Here is a 17941-nt window from a genome sequence, read left to right as displayed (position 1 = left end):
CTATCCATTTCCCTCCGGTAAATGTCTCTAGAAGTTAAAAACTGAATTACTTTCCTTGATTTAAGTGAGCAAGGCTCTGCCAGAGGAGACAAGGTGTTTTCTGGCTGGGCTTTGGAGTCCAACTGGGAGGTGAGATAAAGCCAGGGGGCTGGCAATGATCCCCCATAACACTGCCCCGTGTGTCCCAGCCCAGCCCAACTCCACCAACCAGCTCCAAAACCAAGAAGAAGGGTAAATTTTTACCAAAGGATAACAAATATGTTGGTGTTTTCCTTGAAAACCATGGTGGAGATGACGCTCCGTTGTCCTGGCTGGGGTCAGCCGAGGTAGGGAGCTGACCTTGCCTCACTCCTGCCCAGCAAACACGGCAGGTGATCGCTCTCCTCATCCAATAACGTGGTGACGATGTTTGTTAGCATGCTGGAAAAGCAAAACCCTCCGTGTTGTCACCCTCCTGCCAAAGCAGAGCAAAAGCCTTGGCTCCCAGCCTGGGATGCACAGGAGAAGCTGGTGGGTCACCTCTGCCGATATCCTGTGACGTCCAGACCAACTGGGACCCACCATAGGACAGAGCGGTGATGTGTCCCTGAGCAAAGGGGACCCTGAACAAAAGGTGGGGGCTTTCTGATTAAAAAAATCATGTTTCTCCTCCCTGGGACTGCTGAGGTATGGACAGGCTAGACAGGACCAGATCCTGCTCTGACAGCATGAACCTGCAGCAATTCCCCAGAGGCCAGTGGGATGTTTATTTTATTTTATTTTCAGATCCTGAATACCGTATTAAACCAGAACTCATACACCAAGCCAATAACATCCCCCAGACACAAAGCACGGCACCTCGTTGCTGCTCACACCACACCTGCTGCCTCGGCTGACAGCTGCAGTGGGTGAAGGGCAGTGACATTTCCCCTCATTTCTGACCTAAAGGTTTGTGCAGAAGTTCGATGGTGAAGGAGATTCCAAGGGTGAGGACCAAGGAGAAGACCATCTTATGAACATAGCACCACCATCATTCCCCCACTAGGCTTGTTCAAGAAGAACAAGAAGACCATTCACAGAAGCAGCCATGTCTGTGTGCCCCATAAAACCAGATTATTTTTTCATTCAAAGGTTTTCTTTTACTCACAGGTGGTGGGATTTCACCAACATAAATGTTTGGTTGTGTTTTGTTTTTTTTTTTCACATACCTGTGCTCTCATGTCATGCTGCTCCTCACATGCGCACATGCACTTTTATGGGCAGAAGGTTTTCCCATCCTTGTAAAACGTATCCCTGCCCTGAAGTGCTTCCAGCCCTAGCCTGGAGCAGGGACAAGCACGGTCCACCCCTGCCAGGTGTATGGGAAGACGACCAACACAACCGCATTGCACCCCACCAGACCCAACAAGACCCGAGCTGAGTGCCTGCTCTACCACCCATGAACAGGCTGACCTCTCAGTACCCCCGTGGCTGGGAAAAAAATTGTTTTGGCAGGCTGGAGTTGGTCCCCATGGCTCCAGTTCATCGTCGCTGCTCTAGCTGGGGTATTTCCATGCCGAAATAGGATGGCAGACAGACGACGTGGAGACCTCTGCCCAAGCCAAGCTGTCGAAATGCAAGCCAGGTCCCGTCGATAACTACGGAGTGGTGCCTGAATTAATATTCCCTGGTTTTCAGCAGAGCTTTTACTTAATGCTTTCTAACACCTACAGCTGGCTCCCAACCACATGCCCCTGAACATGCCTCAGGGCAGACTCCAGCCTATGGGTTTTTCTCCCTGTATTATCCCTCCGAGGTGCTCTTGAGAGGTGAATAAAATTCCCATCAACTTGGGTGATGCGGAAAAAGGGGGCTTGGCATTGCAAATCCAGGGTCGTGCCATCAGAGGTGCTGATGGGCTGTTGCAGACAGAGCCCAGAAAGCAGGTTAACCCGTCGGTGGAGGAAAGATTTCAGCCTAAACCGTGCAGCAGGTATAAATAGGCAGCTGCTGAAACAGAAGTCATCGCCCGAGCTTTTTGAAATACTGGCATGGAAAAAAAAAGAGGTCTCCGTGGCATCTGCCCTCCACCTAGCTGCCCTCCGGGCTGCAATGATGCACCTTGGGCTGCCAGGATGGCCGTGCCTAAATCAACCCCCTAACCAGCCCAAATCCCCCATAAAGGAACATGCATCAACCCAAATCACCCGTAAAGCCGTACCCACAGGTTTACAGCTGGCCGGGTACCCCGCCGGTGCCATTAACTCACACCACGCTGCTGCTGCCTGATGGATGCCAGCACTAACACCTCTCCCCCACAGGCTACCCGCGTTTGCCAGGGATCAGTGGTCGCCTTTCGGGGAAGGTTTAAAGTGCCTCAAAGCACCTTTATTACAAATTGGGCCAAGCCCAGCTCTTCCAAACTGGAAGGTGAGATTCACGAGTTGCGCATCTCACCTCGGTGACCTGATGGCCCAATTCTGCTTGCTGCTGCTGTTTTTGTTGGATTTACTCCCCTTATCTACAGCCTGGATGGCCATCTACACCTCCCGGAGGACTTCTATAACCCCTAGACTTATGGAGGACCATCTCACCCCCATAACTAACTAGGAGAGCCATCATCTAAGCACGGCAATGCAGAACCCTGCCAGGTGGCTCCTCCGATGAATACAATTGTCGTATTTACCACATGTGCACATGCACACACAGAAAACTGGAGGGGGTTTCAACCATAACTTTTGGATGCAATGTTTCACAGGCTCCAAGGCATTTCACTGGGAGTTTCCCTACCCCTACCCCTGCCCTGCTCTGTGTCACAGTGGCACCGGTTACACTGCAGCTGTAAGATGTGTATGGCAATTATTCGTAATTGTATTCACTTGCTCCATATAAAAATATCAGCACGGTTGCATGAATGATTTGTGTAATGATATATTTGCTGTTATTAGGACCTAATATGTTATGCCTGTAATTACATACTGTGCCCCATATAATAGGCCTGGAATTGCTGTGTAAATTTTGGGTAATTATAGAAAACTATGCTACAAACAGGTCCCCCTAGACCAAGTTGAGCATTCACTACCAGGAAATAACCATTATTAAGGGCTCTGCAATAGACAAACCGATAGACCGAAAGCCAAAAGCTGTCTGAATATATAGCAGCAATGATTGTGAAAAGAAAGAGCTTGTGAGTATATTGGGGGGAGAAATCTCTAGTGCAGGGCAACAAGAGAAATATCAGCCCAGGTAGTGCTACGCCTGGGGAACATTTCTCCTAACTCCATTTTAGGTGCTGTTCTGGCAGAAATCCGAGGGATCCCTGGTGCAACGCCGCGTTTTGCTTCAGCTCCAAGTCGCACAAGCTCGCTCAGATGCAACTGCTCCAAGTGAAGTGGAAGCAGTGCTCATCATTAGGAAAAAAAAAAAAAAAAGCAAGTTATAACACTGCATCTAGATTAAAAGTCTGCCAGAGGTCATTACAGCTTACTGCATAGTCAGGCTTTTCTAAATCGGCTGGAAACATTGACATTGATTAAAATTTATCCTCTCCTTCCCAGATGCAAGAGCTTTTCCAGATTTCAACACACTTCTTTTTTTGTAAAGCTGATCCTTCCCCCTCCTCACTGCAGTATCTGCACATCTTCTGTTGAAAATCAATAGCAATAGCAGGGTCCCTCATGGGCTTCTTGCAGTCATGAGCCTTTCTCCCAAGAATGGGCCAGGGTGGGAAGAAATGAGATCAGCCATCTTTATGGCTGAGTGAACAGTTACAGGCTTTGAGGGCTTTCTCATGGTCGTGAGCCTCAGAACAACTTCTGATTATTTTAATTTCACTGCAGCCTTCCAGCTTCATCATCTACACTGCCAACTTCTATTAAGGTTCCATTAAAAGCCAATGAAACACAGGGCTTTTTACAATACCCTTGACAGAACAATTTCCCTTTCTGGATACAGTAAAAAATTTCAGCCAAAAATACATCTTTTTGGTTAAAAAAAAAAAAAAAAAAGGAGACAATTTCAAGTCGATCAAAATATTTCATAAAATGTTGTCAGACTTTCTGAGCCAGAAAAAACAACCTAGAATAGGCTAATTTTCAAAGTAAAACATCAATTTTCCTTTCTGCCTATCATAATTACATTTGTTTCCACTTGCTTATTAAAAGCCCTAGATATCAGACAATATTTCACTTTGTACCGAGCAAAGTGTTTTGTTCAGATCAAAACATTTTCTACAGCACTTCATTACTGATAGATGCTTGGTAATTGAATTTTCTTGTTATTAGTTTTACCTTTTGCTTCAAGGATCCTAACAGCTCTTTGCTTTAAGTTTAACTAAACTTAGCAACAGAGAGAAGGACAAAGCCTGCCCTCAGATATAATCAGCTGAATTCGAGCAAATCATGATTAAAACAAAATGTGTAGTAAAAGGTGAGGGCTGGGGGGAAGGATAAAATTTAACCCCAAGTTACACATAGAATAAGCTTGCCCAATACACTGTTGAAAGGTTTTAACCCATAATATGCCAATAACTAAAATCTGTGGCTTTTCACAGCAGTGTTGAAATACCAAGTCTAATTTGGGAACGCCCATGCACGTGCTTGGGCCTCCTGAGGTTTTGGGGATTTTTTTGTAACATCAAGCACAAGCGACCTCTTTGGTGCCCAGTGACCCAGTATCAGGGATGGGTTTTGCGCAGGGAAGGATTGTGTGGCTTCAAATACTGGGAAATACTGTTAAAATTAAGTTCCTGCCCCTACTAACATGCTTCCTTCCATTTGGCACTTTGCTCTAAAAGAGATGACCAGGGCTGGCCCCCGCCCCATGTACATAAGTGTGCATAAAATGTGGGCTTAAACGTATGGGCTTGTCAATGAAAAGGAAGATCTCATGGCTCTACCCCCTTTTGATGAGTTATAATTGTATTGAACTCATGAATTATACCACAAATTACTCTGCTGGGCTGCCATGGGAGGGAAAACAAGGGAGTTTCTTGGGAAGAAGAAGCCCAAGAAGGCCAAAAATGAGACAAGCTGGCAAGACCCAAGGACTGGCTTGAGTCCCTGGTTGAGGAGCTGGCAGGGAAGGGCCATGGGAACAAGGGCTCATGTGGGGAGAGCCGTGATGGACCAAGATCCCCACCCCATCGCTAGGACGTGTGTTGGAGAAACCAGGGGTCTGGCACAAAGCACTGAGTGGGTCCTCCTTGCTAGAGTGACGTCTCTTCTGTGAGTAGAAGGGAGAGGATCTTACATAAAAATACTGCCTAGTAATCATGAGACAGTCATAAGACAGGCTTGAGGGAGCTAAACGAAGATGAGAGATAAAAACCTTCCTTCTGGAATCTCCTAATTTACCAGTGCTTGGGTTTGCAGCCTCGAAGCAGTTTATATGCGTACACCACCTACGCGCTCCAGCGCTGCCCTGAGATTTACGGACTGCACATTTGTACGTGTCCCGTTCAAACTAATTGCCATGACCTCACATAAAACAGCAATAATCAACTATCAATAATACTTTGGGAACTGGAAAAAAAAATGGAAAGGAAAGCAAAATGCTCATTCTTAATAAAAACTGGTGCTGTCAGGAAATTGAACCTTCTGTTAGCATTGGTTACAGGAGCCAAAAACATCGCTGCTGAATGTTTCTGGGGAGCATATGCTTTATGTAGCTGAAAGATACTCTTCTACATCAGGCCTTTGTAATTGCACAGACATGGAAAATCAGGTAGAAATCGTAAAGATTTCCTTTTCCTCTGGTAGCTAATCAGCCCAGGATGCGTTTATGTACAAGCAGAGGGCTGTCTCCATCCCAGCCCCTCTCCTCCCGGATCCCCAGGATGCAGCCCGAGGTGCAGTGTGCTGACATTTCCCTAATGAATCAAGCCATTTGCTCCAGAATTGCAAGATGTGGGGCCAATATTTTCAAAAGCTGCCTTCAAAACTCTGGCAGCAATTTAATGTGGTCGTGTTTCCAAGTGCAAAGTTCTTCATGTATGAATGCTCGCACTCAGGGTTTATTTGCTTGGACTGCACCGACATCTGTGTGGGGAGCGTGAACCCAAAGTTTTCCACGTGCCAACTGCTCGTGGGGGGAAATGGGTCTAATGGTTTGAATACAGATAAGGACTGATTTGGAGATCCTGAGTGGTGTTTAGAGCAATAGAGCAGGGAGTGAGTTAGAGGAGGGGACAACGAGCCATTTTTACAGTGACTTGAAGCGAGCCCAGCAGTATTGCTACATTCCCTACGTCTCCCATTCCTTGCACTTCACTAAGGGGGTGAGAAGTGCCTTTCTGCACCAGTCTGGGAGCGATGCAACGCAGAACACAGTGCACAGGTCCCAGGGGTGGCCTCAGACCTGGACACAGCCTGGTCACATCGGCATCATCCAAAAACCAAGACTAATTAGTCCTCGTGGGAGCAGAGCAGTGCTGGGGCTGCGGTGCTCGCAGGGATGAGATCAGGAGCTGAGTGGGGGCCTGCCCTTTGGGTGCACTAAGCCTCGCAGACCCTGCCTGGGGACCCCTAACACCTCATCTGTTATGCTCTGCTTGGAAGGGAAGGGCCACGGCTCCACCTGAGCTCGATTTTTGCACTATGCTTGTAGTTCTTAATTATTAGAGACATTCGCTGTCTCAGATACATGGAGGGGGGGACTGTGATGTAGTGTGCACACAATAAGTGCAAAACAGAAAGATGCCTCTTGCCATAGACCCCCCATAAATGTACCCCAGCTTTCCACCATCCCCATTTTTTTTTCTATTTTTAAAGAAAAAATACATTTAATGCAGGAAAAAAAAATAAGAAAAAAGAAGAAGAAGAGTTGCAGCTTTTACAGAGGAAAGTGTGCTTGCTCAGGAAGCATGAAATTAAAAGCTCTCAGGCGTGTGTTTGCCCAGCTCCACGCCGCCTGTACCTCGCCAGCTCCGCAGAGGGCTGGGAGCTCACTAATTCCCTCCATGGCCTCATCCTGCAAGCACGCAGCCCCACGAGCGAGGCTTACTCATGGAAACGCTATGCCTGCATTCCCGGCCGCGAGCGGCTCGGGAGGGACCTGCTGGTGGGCGCCCGGGGACACGGCTGGCACCGGCCGAGCCGTCAGCCTGGCACCGACGGGAGGGCTCCAGCAGCAGGGCAGCAAGCCACCCAGCTCGGCCGGGAGCATGGGATCCCACGTGCTCTGAAGGACACCCTCTGGCCGTGGCCGAGGCCACACTTGGATGTTTTCTGATAACGCAGGCAGCAAAACCTGCTCTTGGAAGAAAGGGGATTCAGGCAGCTCTCAGCAGGCTGCTGAGACACATCCAGGAGTTTTACTGGAACCAGCTTGCCTGTCTGTCCACCCCTGTGTTATCAGAGCATGTCCTGAGCTGTATTTCCCTTTGGAAAAATTCATTTGCTGTACATCCCACGGTCCCCTCCAGCATCCTGCAGGTGCTCGAGGCTGGGTGCGAGACACACAAAGCTGGCTCCTGCCTGCTGCCCCCCCAGTAGTGACAGTGCCTTGCTTGGTGCCCTGCTCCTCATCCTCCCAGCTCAGACTCAATGGGGCAAGCTGGTCTCTTCTCCACCGATCACATCTCCTGGGGCAGGAGAGGACCCCCGGGGTCTGGAAGCTGCGGCACCTCCCAGGGTGCCCAGCCCATGTGATCCCTATGGGAGTGTGGCCATGCATTGTGCCACACTGTTGTAACCCTGACCCTCCTGTGCCCCACCAAGCACCCTCCCTTCCCCTTTCTGGTGGCTCAGTGTGTGTCATATCACGCTTTGGAAGAGAAGAAAGCTGAAGGACCTGCTCTTCTCTGAGAGCTGGGGCAGCAAAAGTAGCATGCTTGCTTTCAAACCCAACAGGTTTTAAAAGGTTTGCCCCCACTGGGGACAAATCCCCCTGGGACTGAGGTTTGTGCCCATCACGACAGAGGCTGAGGTACTTCCCAGGACCCCAGAAATCCCCCGAGGACCGTGGTGACCCCCCCCCAGCACAGACCCAGCCGTATCGGTAACGGTGCGCCAACGTGCACGTAATGCCTTCCAGACTCCTCCGGTTTGACTGAGCTGTATTTTGACATCTCAGGGAAAACATTTTGCAAGATGCACAGTCAAAGCCTCTTTCAAGCCGAGATGTTGTGGAAAGCGGCGCGAGCTCTCCAAGGCACTATCTCTCTCTCTGCCAGCTGCTCTGATGAAAGCTCCCTGTGCAGGCCAGAAGATAGAGCAGGGAATAATACATTCCTTTAAATAGCATCCTAGCTGGCTTGGGGAGCCCACGGCCATTTTAACTCACTTATAATTTGCCTGTGGTTCAGCCCTCTCTTCTGCTCCAGGCACCGCGGCCAAGCGAAGAGATGGGGAACCTTTAAAATGGCATTAGCTGGTCCACGACCATTCAGGGAGTGCTTGTGTCCATGTCCTTGCCTGAGCAATATTGCACGCTGCACTGTACCTACCCTGTAATGTGCTGCTCAGACCTTAATTACCCAGAGGTAACTGGCACGGGAAGACACCGAGGTCAGCAGAGGAGGCTTCATTCCACCAGGGAAGCATCTCAGTGCACTGATGGCTCCCCTAAGATGTGGCACTGGCCAGAAAATACTCCCCTAACATCTTCCACGTGATGTTTTCCAGAGGCAAAGCTGGCTAAAAAGGTCCCTGAATGTCCTCTTCCTTCAGCCCCGTGCAGCCATCTGCGAACCAGCTCAGTGAGAGAGTCAAATGTTTGGGGCCAATGGGGGGAACTGAAATAATTGAGATTTTAAAAAAATTACAGACCCCATTTGCAGCATGACCCCAGAGCAATTTCTGTATAGGAAGAGTTATTTAGAGTAGTTCCCAGTCTCCCACTCCACAGGAGATTTTGAATGAAAACTTAAGATTTAGTGGCACAAGACTCCAGCTTAAATTAAAAATAAAAAATTAAAAAAAAAAATGGGGGGGGGGGGGGGGGGAAATATCAAAAAGTTAATTTTCTTCACCAAAATCTGAAATTCTTCCACAAAGAAGTCATTTTTTCCAGTCCCCAGAAAAAAAAAAAAAAAAAAAGCGAACAAAAAATCAGCATTTTTCTGTGGACAATTTGTAAATGTGGTGTTCAACTTCCAATAGCCTTTCTGCAGAGCCTCCCAGCCTTCACTTCGCTGCATCCATCCTCTGCATGCAAGCTCTCCAGGACAGGGCAGGTTTCTCCATCACACAGTTCATAACCCACCCTGCTCAGTGTTGTGGTTTTAATCAGATTACATGACTGATGGTCAAACCAAAGGTTTGGTATTACAGAAATATTTTGTGGTGCTGTAATATTGTGAGCCAAATGGTGTCAACCAGCAGTAAAGTGTCCCGTGTTTTACATGACCATTTTAGGGATTATCCCTAAATTTTTTTCTGGTGTCTTTCTGTCCTAAAAAAGAAAGAATGTCTTCCATTCTGCAACTCTACAGAGGATATTTTAAATAACCCATCTTGGCATGGCTCTATTTGTTAGCTGGTCTAAAAGGTTTGCATCACATAGGTCTGTAAGGAATACATTCAAGTTCATCATAGAGGATTGGGAAAGAAAATTTACATCCTCATGAAAGTCTCAGCTCCTGTGTGACAAGTGGATGGCACGTGCTTTTCTTAGCTAGTAAGATCTGTTTTCACTATGAGCCTTTACCTTGGGAGAAAAAAAAAAAAAAAAAAGAAAAAAAAATTATATTTGCTTTACAAGGAGAACTTCGGGCCCAAACCTCCTTTCCTGTCTTATTTCCAGAGCTTGGGAATGGGTTAATTTACACTGAGCCAAACCACAGTCAGGGTTCCTCAGACCCACAGCACAACCCAGTTTGATAGAAACCCATCTCTATGTTGCGTTTGCAGCACAAGGAGAGGCCATCGAAACAGCTTTTCATGGGTGCTGAGCTGCTTCCACACCCAGCTGCAGCCATGCTGAAGAGGACTTTGGGTTTTTAACCAAAATATTCCAGTTCTCCTGGAGATGGTGACGACAGGTGACCTTCCTACACTCCCCCAAACTGAAAATGCAGCAGCCTCAGCATTTTTTTATTTTTTTATTTTTTCTGTGTAAAGCAGCCCTTGGGTAGCTTTTCAACGAGGACAAGCATCGTGCTGGGTCACCGGCAAAGCACAATGGGGAGCGGGGCACGCTGACAGCAGCTGCCTCGGGGTGAGCACGACATGGTGGCCACCTCCGTCCCACACACACTGCCACGACAGCGCCGGGCACGGACCTGCTGCCGTGGGGCCGCCCTCGCTGGCAGAGGTTTGCAGTGACAGCAGTGGGGACATCTGCCTTTGACTTTCTGTTCTGGACATGGCTGTGTCAAAATCCAGATCCAGAGCAGCTCCGTGCTTGACGATAAGTAAAGCTGAGGGCTTGGTGAAGGCTCTTGGAGAGATGCAAACCAGCTGGATTAGGTACCGCATCTTATGGCAATTCCTGTCTCATTCCCTCAAATTACACATAGATCACAACTACTCAGCTCCATGCCTTGCACCGAAAGCCTCCATTCACCCCAATTCTTTCAGTTTTTCCTTACTTTCCACATTATTTTCACCTGTCTACTTCTCCCCCCCATCCCACCATTACCCATGAGGTGGTTCAATCTTCTTGCTTCTTTCTCTCCTACCCAAGGAAGGGAAAGACAGAACTGCTGCAGCCAAGGAAAGGAGCCTGTTATCCTAGCAAAGCCTGAAGTGAAGGCGTATTCCTGCTCTGGGAGGGGATCGTGCCAAACCAGTGCCCCGACACGTTTGTTTAATTTGGGTATCTTCCCATGGCACTGCTTTCAGCCACCTAAGCCACTGCTGGCTTCGCACACTCAGAGATGGCACTGCTATAAACGCATGCACCCACCAAAGCATGCCCAGCGTGGGGACACCGGGAGGCAGGAGGGAGAAGAGGAGCTGCGTGTGGTGGTGCTCCCACCCTGGGCCCGGCCCTCAGATGAAGCCTGGTACCTGCAGGGGTCCCAGCTGTGGACCCCACCAGGCCTCGCCATCCCCTGGCGCTGTGAGAGCCGCCCAGGAGCACGCGGGCCGCTCACCGCGGCAGCCTGCAGCCCAGCGAATTAAGTATTCAGCAACCACTAAACTCACAAATAGACAGTAGGCGCCAGAATCCTCAGCTGCGGCTCCTTGGCCTACGCTGGCTTTACGCTGATTTAAGCCAGCTGAGGATCCGCGCCACAGGGCCAAGTCCCGCCGGCCTACCTCAAGCTGATGGCTAGCTGACGTGACTGATGACTAAGATTTCCATTTAGCCTAACTCAAAGCATGAGCAGTGCCTGTGTAGTGCTACCATTGTTGACTCCAGCCTTTTGTCTCAGGCTGTAACCGATAGGCCTAATAACAGAAATCATACTGCATGCATTCATTCACCCTCTTCGCAAACAGCATGTTATTGAGCTCAGTGGTGAAAAGGCATGCACAAACACAATGGGGCTGGGATTAAGCCCAGCTGCATTACCAAAGTAAATACTTTTGCTGCTGACAGTTTGTCTGTAGGGATTTGGAGAAAAGTTTTGTGCATCTACTTAGGCAACATATGGTTTTATTTTCCCTGTTAACAAAAACAGTAGTGGTCAAAAGTCAACACCCTCTGATGACTGTTCGGTGGCCAATGTGGAATGGACTTGGTGGTCTAAGTCCAGTTCCTTACATGTCCACATTAAAATGATTCTCTTCCTGCATTCCTCTCTCACTTGGCACTGTGGTTTACAGGCTCCGCAAGGAAGCAGAGGGGTTTTTGAGGTTAATCTCATCTGTCCTCCTTCCTGACTGAAAGCCATTGGTGACGTGGTTTGGGTTAAGATACCTTGCTCGCTTCTTTAATTCTCCTGCTGATGAAAACCCGTCCACAATCTGTTTCCTTGCAGCCTGAAGAGAGTCAGAATTAATCCGCATTAGCCGGCGGCTGGGGCACGCCAGCTAGTCAGACTTCTAAAGCAAACACAGCGCTGATGAGGACGAGGATCATGCCAAGAACACAAATGGTCTGAATTTAGCCCTTCATCTCCAAGCTGAACGCGTACAGTTCTCCAAAGACCTCTGCAATACTCAACCAGCAGCTGTTCACCTTCGTGTCTGAAATTGAGAAGAAAATCCTCAAGGGCCTGGCTTTATATTTGGCAACAACTTCAGTGGGGTAGTAGAGGGTAAAAAGCTGGCTGAGCTTCCATTGGTGCCCATCTCCCACGGCTCCAATGAAGGTACTGGCAGATACTGGCACTCAGCATCGTGGGGAAATAAAAAAACAACCGCTATCAAACCTTCCCGAGCTGATTCACTTAAAAGATTTTAAAGCTCTCAAGGTGCAAACAGGTCTTGTCTACACTGAGGTAATGAGAGTTACAGCAACTAGAGCTGCTAACACTTAGCATCTGCAGGGTCAGTTAGCTAGAGCGCTGCGCAGGGGTGTTAACTAGACCCGCCGCATGAAGTAATTGTTTTTAAGGGAGTGCATCCAAGCTGGAACACAGCAGTGCAGAACATGCACACTCAGACAGGTGTAATCCCAGGCACAGTGGGTGGGAAGGAAGGCTGGAAAATCACAATGAAGAAGCCAAGAGGTGTTGTGTAATCCAGATGTCCCTGCCAATACGAAGGTAGTTTTATTGAGGGCCAGATCCCGTGCGATGCCCAGTTACTCCCACAATGTATTTACCATCCTCAGGATGCTACCGACAACTCAGGAAGCCAGAGGTCCGAAGTATTTTGCAGGGGATGCTCAAACCTGCCCAGGGACAGCCCGCGACGGGCAGGCAGCCAGGGCTGGAGGAACGAAGCCAGAAAGAGAAGATGCTGGAGCTCGGGTTGACACAAAGAGTCCATCGCAATCCCACGCTCATGCAGGCACCATCCACGGAGCAGAAGGGCAAAGCCAGAATTTTTTTTCTGTTCCTATGAGAGGAACATCAGTGACAAGAAAAGCTTATCTTAACGGGTTCCTTTCTGAAGAAATTTGGGGGTTTTCATTGAAAAAGCAAAAACTGAAAAATGTTTGGTTGCTGGCAATCAAAAACTGGAAACTTTTTGGCCACAAACCAAAACAGTTTGGGGTTTCTGGTTTTTGGCTTTGTTTTGGGATTTTGCCAAACTCCATTGCCAAAAAAAGTGCACATTTTTCAAGCTTTTTCTTTCTCAATGAAAACCCCAAAATTGTTGTTGAAATTGGACATTTCCCACAGAAAAATTTTGATATTAAAAAAAAAAAAAAAAAAAAAGACATTTTCGGCAGAAAGAATGTTTTCAATGAATGATTTCATCCAGCTCTGTAAGCACATCCCTTGGAGGGACTATCACACACACCCTCACTTTTATCTCCTCTCCCCAGCTCACTTTTCTCACCCACGGGACTCCAGGGCTGGGACCATGGTCTGGTTTTGGCCACCACGTGGCCAAGTTTTACAGACACAAAGCAGCCGTGCTGGCCCTCCCAGGGACAAACAGCTCTGGGGTGGTTATGGCTTCAGCTTTTCCTGTGAAATACCAGCTATCTCTGTGGAAATCAGGATACGCAACAAAAGAAAATAAGTATCTGGAGTTTAGATTCAGCAGATCTTGTTTGGACCACACTGACATTTGGGCCTGTGGGTCTGGGAGATGGAGGTGCTGGTTCTTGTCCTCCAGAACACCCCAAAGTCTACCCACAGGTCCATTGGTGCTGCTGACCCTCGGTCCCACAGAAGCCCCACGAAGTATGGGGCAGATACAGACTGCATTAATATTTGAGGTTTGGCACATAAAAAATGGACAGGAACAATCAAGCATTACGAAGTTCTGATGCAAGCACAACACTCAGGACTAGAAAGAAAATGAAGAACTTTCAGAATTTTCTACCCCAAGCACTGAACTCGGAGATGGAGCTGAAGATACAGCCAAGCAGTGACCCGTCTCAGGACTGGGAAGGTGTTTGCACCCCATCCCCAGGGATCACTTACACCTGACCCAAGGCTGAAACCAGAAACTGCACAAATGTGATGGAAATCTGGACCGGAGTCTGAGTGCCAGGGTTTAGTCTGCACTTTTACGAGGCGGATCCAAACTACAAATCTCAGCTGCCTGAAGTTCTGGGCAAATGTGAATTTGGACCGTGTTTTGCATTTCCCTTCTCCAACCAATCCTCCATTAAAACGGCAATTGAAAGGACCATTGTTTGCCTGTTAAATCTAGGAGATCTTGGAGTCTTATAACAAAGTAGAACCATCTTATGTCTGCCCTTTTTTTTTTTTTCCTGGAAATATCCTCTTTTCTTGCTTTCAAGGTCTTTTTGGATGTTTTCTTTGCTTGGGACACTGATTGAGGTATCTGATATCCCTGCCAGAGCCAGGACTCCTGTAAGGAAGGTCAGGAGAAGGAAGGCCAACAAGGGGAGGGCAACCACGCACGTTGGTGGCAAGTGGGTGTGCCAGGAGGGGAGGGAAGGAGAAGAGTCTCAAGTTTAGGGACAAACAGGGTTGCCTCACAGCAAAAATGCTGGCCTGGAGGACTTTGGGCAAGACATTTGGAGGGTATGGCCAAGATGAGAACCGCCAAGAGGAAGGGGTGGAGTTGGGCAGGTTGGAGAAGGGAAAGGATAAGGGACAGATGGGAGAGGAGGAGGCAGGCCAGAGGCTGGCCATGAGGAAGACAGTGCCTGTCAGGGGCTGGGGACAGGCTGGGGACAAGGAGGGTCTGAGGGATTCTCTGTGTGGTTGGTGAGGAAGAGGAGCAGGTGAGGTTTTGCTTTTTGGGAGGGCGCATTTGGACCTCACACTATTTTAAATCTGATTCTCAGTAAAGTTTATTTCAGCCTTGTCACGGTGAAATGCTGCCTGTCAGCTGAGCTGTGGTTCCCAGCATTGTGCCCTGAGCCCAAGGCAAGCAAGGGAGGGGGAATACATTAGCTTAAATCTCTGCGAAAGGTTTCCCAGTGGCAGCAGGCTGACAGCACAGGCACTGTGACTGCTATTCAGCTCACAGCATGCTAAATCGTGCATCTGAACACTCCAAATGCAGAAAAGATGTTCTGCCATTAATACAGACCGAGAAACAAGATAAAATGCCAGCACACGATGGTTTTAGAGGCCCCTAGGTGCAGCTGCTAGCCTGGAAGGTGAGCTGGGGCTGCTCATGATGAAAGCCCCACCAAGAGAGGTGGGTGAAATGCCAGGTAGCCCTGGGAGAGAAGGAGCTGTTTATATTGGTTTAATCTGACATTTGAACTGTAGTGTCCTTATAATAAACCATGCCCCAGAGCAGGCATTATTTGGATTTCCTCAACACCAGACAGTGGGAAGCCCGGGAAGGGGAAACTGAGGCAGGGCCAAGGTTTGACCTGCAGCTGCATGAACTCCTTTTGCAGACTTTTATTGGGGCTGCTTTCACCCATCTTGTACTCACACAATTAAGAGGATCTAGGAAGCAGCAACCCCTTTGCTTTCCAAAGCCGTTACTCAGGAAAGGACTAATTAAGTGGTGGTGTTATTACAGCAGGTCCTCCAGGCTCCGAACACAACCAGCGGCGATTAGCCAGGCGTCAGCTACTGGGCGGGATTTCCCACTGCCCAGCTGTGTAATTATCATGGCAACTAAGCCAAAATCATTTGACAAAGAAAACCAGCTGCGGGCTGTGGGGCTGGGAGATAACATATGTCCAGCAGAGAAAGAAACAATAACATCTTCTCCTCTGTGTTTCTCCAAAAGAAGGATCAATTAGGACAAGCATGCCACATTCCTGCAGAGGAGCAGATAGAAATATTGATTTCTGGGGAGCAACTAGAATAAAAATCAGGGGTACAATATGATTTACTGCAGTTTTTGTGAAGAATTCAACATTCACCACCTCCTTCCTTGCATAACAGCACTGCTAAAGGGGGAGGATGGATGCTGTGCTGCGCTGCTTGGAAATCTGGACCCTGTGCTGCAGCGTCCTCCCTGCCAAGAGGGGCTTTAGCACCCCAAATAATGCGCTTAGCTGGAGTCAGAGTGGTGGAAAAGCTTTGTGTTTTTTTCCTGAAAGAGAATTTCTGTTGTCTGTGACCTTGTGTAACCTCCTGCCTCAGTTTCCCCAGCTACAATATGACAGCAGCCGTGTTATCTACCTCACCGGCTGTCTCAGCCGTACTGCACAATGCCTTCAGCAAACTGGGCAGAGCCTGGACAACAGCTCAGAACCTTTCTTCTGCCCCGTTCTGTACCACCAGGTGCACTTTCAAGAGATGTCCTTACCTGTCGATGGTCGCAAGGTTTTAGTTTGCACATTAAATGGTCATTAGCCTCTCCAAAGTGGTTTCTCCCTCCCAGGTGCCTGCCAGCAGGGATGGATGCTGCACAGGAGGGAGTAAAAGAGACAAACTGGGCTGCCAGCACATGTGGGAGAGGAGCTGGGTTATTTGGGAGAGCCTTGTGCAGCTCCTTGCCATGGGCCAGCGATGCGTTCAGTAGCTTGGCCATGGCCAGGACTGCAGGAGGGACTCACCCAGACCTCCAGGCAGAAAGGGTGGTGTGAGAGGCTTGGAGAACAAGGACAAAGTGGAAAGCCAACGTTGTCCAGCACAGCAGCACAAAGGTATCTATTTCTGTCTATACGTAGCAGTTCCCTACCCAATTCCAAATTCCTATCAGCATCCAATGGTATCTCTTCGCTCCCATCCAAATTTATTTGGAGCAACCCCCTCCCTTCCTTCACAAAGCCAGGCAGGACCTTTTCAATAGCTCCCTAATGAACATTGTTTGCCTGGTGGAGCCTGTTAGCAGCGACAGACCTCACTTAATCCGCCGCACAAGGAAGTCATCGTTTTCATGAAGGTCCCAGCCTCAGCCTCTAACTACATCCTCAGTGTCTGTGTAAATCTGCCAACCATTAGCAAATGGCTTCTCAGAGGGCTCTTCAACCTGCAAATCCATTTGCAATTAAATTGCCCGACACACAGCACTTGGCCTAGATGAGTAACGAAGTGTGTGACCTTCCAGCGATCAAGCATTGCTAATATCTCAACTATTTCAAATGTTTAATAACTTAATTTAATGCAGTGAGAATGATTTGATTGAATGCACAATATCTGTAGCAGCTAATTAACCACAGTAGCCCAGAGAGGTCTTGGACTTCATACAACCTCTCAATATAATTACAAATTTTTAACAGCAAAATGAATTTAAATCCAGCCTGACACAGCAATCCATCTTCATCTCCAGATAAAAGGTAGCACACATGGAATTAACATTTAAACAAAAGCCATGGGCGAAGGAGAGAGACAAGGAGCATTAGCAGATGTGCCAAAGGAATTACCATCAGCGCTGTGGGAGGGGTGGAGGAGAGCATTGCGTTGTACACGTTGAGCTTACAACACGGCTACTCACTTCGCTGGCTTTGAACATAATCCGTGAGTTTAGACTTTATGACAAGGACAGCGACGGGCCCTTTAGGTCTAACTGCATCTCCTCTGGAGGACCAAGTGTATTGGGACCAGCGTCCTCCTCCTCCACATGCAGCACCACACGCTCTGGCAGGAAAACAAATATCCCTGTTTTCATTTCCCAGCAAAGTGGAGCCAAACGTGACAATCCCATTCTTCTGTGCTTGGGCAGGCAAGGAAATGGTCTTCTTGCTCCCACCTTGCAGTGTCCCAGAGGAACCCTTTGCCTCCTGTGAGCCACGCCAGGACCCTCTCCTGGAGTGTCTCCTCTCCCATTTTCCATGGGTTACGTGCTGTGGCTTGCAGGGGCATGAGGATTTGGGTATGGAGCTGGCAGGGTCAGGAAGTTTGACTACACTAGTTATAGCCATGGCAGTGATGAAGCTGGACTTTAGGATGGGACTCATGCCTCCTGATGCGGTGTTTCAAGTAGTTCAAGGGGGTTGGAGGTGTCTGTCTCTCTGTTGGCTGTAAAATACATCAGATGTGTGATTCATGAAGGGAATAGGTTCAGGTCCATCCCAAGGGCAGAGCAGCTCTGCGCACAAGGCTGTTGCTGGCATTAGTGGATGTAAGAAGTGGCCTTGGGTCACC

This window comes from Anser cygnoides, chromosome 4, assembly GCF_040182565.1.
Source record: "Anser cygnoides isolate HZ-2024a breed goose chromosome 4, Taihu_goose_T2T_genome, whole genome shotgun sequence".
Classification (NCBI taxonomy): domain Eukaryota; kingdom Metazoa; phylum Chordata; class Aves; order Anseriformes; family Anatidae; genus Anser; species Anser cygnoides.
This window is presented reverse-complemented; position numbering follows the sequence as displayed.